This window comes from Tupaia chinensis, unplaced genomic scaffold (genome assembly GCF_000334495.1).
Source record: "Tupaia chinensis unplaced genomic scaffold, TupChi_1.0 Scaffold143574_1, whole genome shotgun sequence".
Taxonomy (NCBI): Eukaryota; Metazoa; Chordata; class Mammalia; order Scandentia; family Tupaiidae; genus Tupaia; species Tupaia belangeri.
In genome coordinates this window covers 2559525-2563282 of record NW_006203419.1, presented here as the reverse complement: position 1 = coordinate 2563282, position 3758 = coordinate 2559525, and the positions used below count along the sequence as shown (strand labels likewise).

The following is a 3758-nucleotide window of genomic DNA, read 5'->3' as shown; positions in this document are numbered from 1 at the left end:
CTTTAGTGACTCAATAAAATGTGGGAGGGGGGCATACAATGCAACCATGGGATACCAGAGACCATGTGGGAGAAGGGTGGGAGATGGCAGAAGGTGAGTGATAGGGAATCAAGGATGGAAATAAAAGCAAAATATGCAGGAAACAAGAAACGGAAAATTATTTGTTGATGATAACACGTATGTTGATGTGCTCAACTGAGCCATTAAACAGTGTATTCTGGATGGAAAATCTCATTTTGTATACTGTAATGATGTACAGTGAATGAATGTAAATAAATAAATTTAAATTTAAAAAATAAAATTAAATAAATGAATAAATAAAATTTTAAAAATAATTATTTTTTAAAAACAAAAGGGAGATCAATAGAATCAAGAGAATATAAAACAAGTAGAAAAAAGGGGAGGGGTTAAGTTCACATATATGGGTAATAACTTGAATGTTATTAGATTAAATTCTCCAAGTAAAAAACACAGATTGATTCAATGGATGAAAAACTGAAATTCTCTATATTTTGCTTACAAGAAACACACCTCATTGGCAAAGATATACATAGACTGAAAGTGAAGCGCTGGAAAAAGTCATTTCATGCAAACACAAATGAAAAAAAAAATAGGTGTTGCTAGAAAATATCAGATAAAATAGACTTTGGGATAAAAAGCATAAGAAGAGACACAAAAGGACAATACATAGTTCTAAAAAGATTAATTCATCAAGAAGATAAACAATCATAAATACTTATGCACCCAATGCCAGGGCACCCAAATATGTAAAAGAAAGACTAGATCTAAAGTAAGATATAAACTACAACAGTGGGAAGATTGTGGCACCCCACTGTCACCACTGCACAGGTTATCTAGACAAAAATATACAAAAAGACACAGGAATTAAGATCATAATCCAAATGGACCTGACAGGCAGATATAGACCATTCCATCCAGCAACTATGGAACACACTTTTTTTTTCTCATCTTCTCATGGAATATTTTCAAAAATTGACCACATAATAGGCCACAAAACAAGCCTATATAAATTTAAAAGTAAAGAAATTACAACCAGTATCTTTTCTGATCACAATGGAATTGAACTTAAAATTGACCACAGGAAGAGTCCTCCAAAATAAACCACAAAGACATGGAAACTAAACAACCTACTGCTGAATGACTTTTGAACTACTGAAGAAATTAAGACTTATATCAAAAGATTCATTGGAACCCGGGTGGGGGACTTGCTGGGTGCTGACCACTGCCCAGGGCCGAATGGGCTATGGGGGAGCCCAGCTTCTTGGTCACGGGAGACCACGTCGGTGGCTGGAGCTGCTGCTTGCGCAGGGTGGGGATGAACGCCGACTGGCTGCTGCTGGAGGATGGACGTGAGGTGACCATAGGACGAGGACTTGGTGTCACATACCAACTGGTATCCAAAATCTGCCCTCTGATGATTTCTCGAAACCACTGTGTTTTGAAGCAGAATCATGAGGGCCAGTGGACAATCATGGACAACAAGTGTCTGAATGGTGTTTGGCTGAACGGAGAGTGTCTGGAGCCTTTAAAGGTCTATTCTATCCATCAGGGAGACCACATCCAGCTTGGCGTGCCTCTGGAAAACAAGAAGAATGCAGAGTATGAATATGAAGTTACCGAAGACGACTGGGAGAGGATGTATCCCTGTCTTGCCCCAAAGAACGTCCAAATGATGGAAAAAAATAAGGGGTTGAGAACTAAAAGGAAGTTTAATTTGGATGAATTAGAGGGTTCTGGGGCTGAAGGCCCCTCACATTTGAAATCCAAACAAAAATAACAAAAATGTCCGGTGACCCTGGACAGCCGGTGAAGTCACATGGGAAAGGTGGAGTGGCCAGTCGGTCCTCTGAATGTTTGGCTCCTAAGGGACTACTTTGGAGTGTACTACTTGGGAGCGAAGCCAGAAGACCCCAGGGACTCATATTTATCCTGGCCCCCCAAAAGTTGTAGAGCTTGTAATAGCTGAGAACACCAGTCTGAAGATCTGTACGTGATGAATGAAACAGTATTGTTACAAGAATTTGCAGCAGACACGTGAATTTAGTCTATGTCATTACCATTATGTTTCTTTCTTCAGAATTAGTGGACCCACATTATCGCCTGTCAATTTATTGGGTTTATTATGTGAACCATCACAGGCAGGAAACGTCTTAGAGTGCCACCACTTACAATAAGTTGCTTTAGTAAGACATAAGTCTTCAATGTTTATTTCATTTACCACTTTAGGATGTTCCTTTTTTATTTTAAGATGAATCAAGCTGTCCTTCTGTCGTTTTTCTTCGGGAGGAAAGAACCACTGTCAGGTAGCCAAACAGAGCGAGTACACCCAGGAAGGGCAGTAACTGAAGGCCTTCTGAAACTGAGCCGGGAAACTCGCATCAGGACAGGAGCCATGTCGGATAGCAGGGAACTGCACCTGAACAGGGTGGGCTGCACGCTCCATCCTGGCCAGTGGTGTCTGCTCCTTTCCCAGTCCCTGCCGCACTCAGCAGAGCTACCACACCTGTGCCTGTGCCAACAGCCTACATTTGTTTTGTTTTGTTTTGTTTTTTGTTTTTTGAGAGTTTTTTGCTATAAGGGTGCATGTACTCGCCAGAAAGACAGACAGAGACAGAGAGACAGAAAACGAGAAATCACCCCCCAGGGGGGATGGCCACGCTGCAATCCCTTCTCCTCCATTCTCCTTTTGGGTTCTTGGGCATGCACACACACGTGCCTGACGTGAGTTTTTAAGCCACCGGGTCCAGGACGCGAACCGCGGTTGACTACGTGGGAGTCCAGCGACATAGTCATTACGCTAACTGCTGGTCCCCTCCAGATTTGTTTTTTGTTTGTTTGTTTGTTTGTTTTTTGTAGACATTTTCACTATAGGGCGCGTGCGCTCGCCAGACAGACAAAGACATAGAGACAGAAAGCAAGAAATCACCCCCCGGGGGGATGGTCACTCTGCAATCCCTTCTCCTCCATTCTCCTCTCGGGATCTTGGGCACGCACACACACGCGCCCGACGTGAGTTTTAAGCCACCGGGTCTGGGACGCGAACCGCGGTCGACTACGTGGGAGTCCAGCGACATAGCCATTACACTAACTGCTGGTTCCCCAGATTTGTTTTTAATAAGAATGAATGAGGTAGTTACAGTGCAGCATTCACACATGTACTAACTCTACTTGTGTCCGGTGACACTTGTTTGCCGTGTGGCTGACTCACTGGCAGTGCGATCTGAGTAGACAGACACACATCAGCCTACCTGGTTGCCTGCGTTTAAGTCCTTAATTTTGAGAAGGGAGGAAATGCTAACCCCAAGAACGATTCCAGGACCGCTTGTCACCCCTCTGGATGGGATTGTGGTGACTTGCCATGTGGCCTTGGGAACTGTGCCTAGGTCCTAACTGCGCCGAGGAAGTAAGCATGACGGTTCTTATGTGTGTGTTTCCGTTCTCACCGCAGGCCGTGACCTTGAACTGTGCCCACAGTTTCTGCTCCTACTGTATCAATGAGTGGATGAAGCGGAAGGTAGAATGCCCTATTTGTTGGAAGGACATCAAGTCCAAAACCCACTCCCTGGTTCTGGACAATTGTATTAATAAGATGGTAGATAATCTGAGCTCAGAAGTGAAAGAACGACGAATTCTCCTCATGAAGGAACGAAAAGCAAAGAGAATGTCTTGAAGACCATTGTTCTAAGAGCTGGTGTAGGACAGACTACTGGACAGTGGGAGCTTGCAATGGGCTGGAA

General features: G+C 43.5%; 1 pseudogene; it reads left to right on the top strand.

The window, feature by feature from the left end:
• The first annotated feature begins 1213 nt into the window (after window positions 1-1213).
• On the top strand, window positions 1214-3745 carry LOC102490304 (E3 ubiquitin-protein ligase RNF8 pseudogene; annotated as a pseudogene).
• Window positions 3746-3758: the final 13 nt, after the last annotated feature.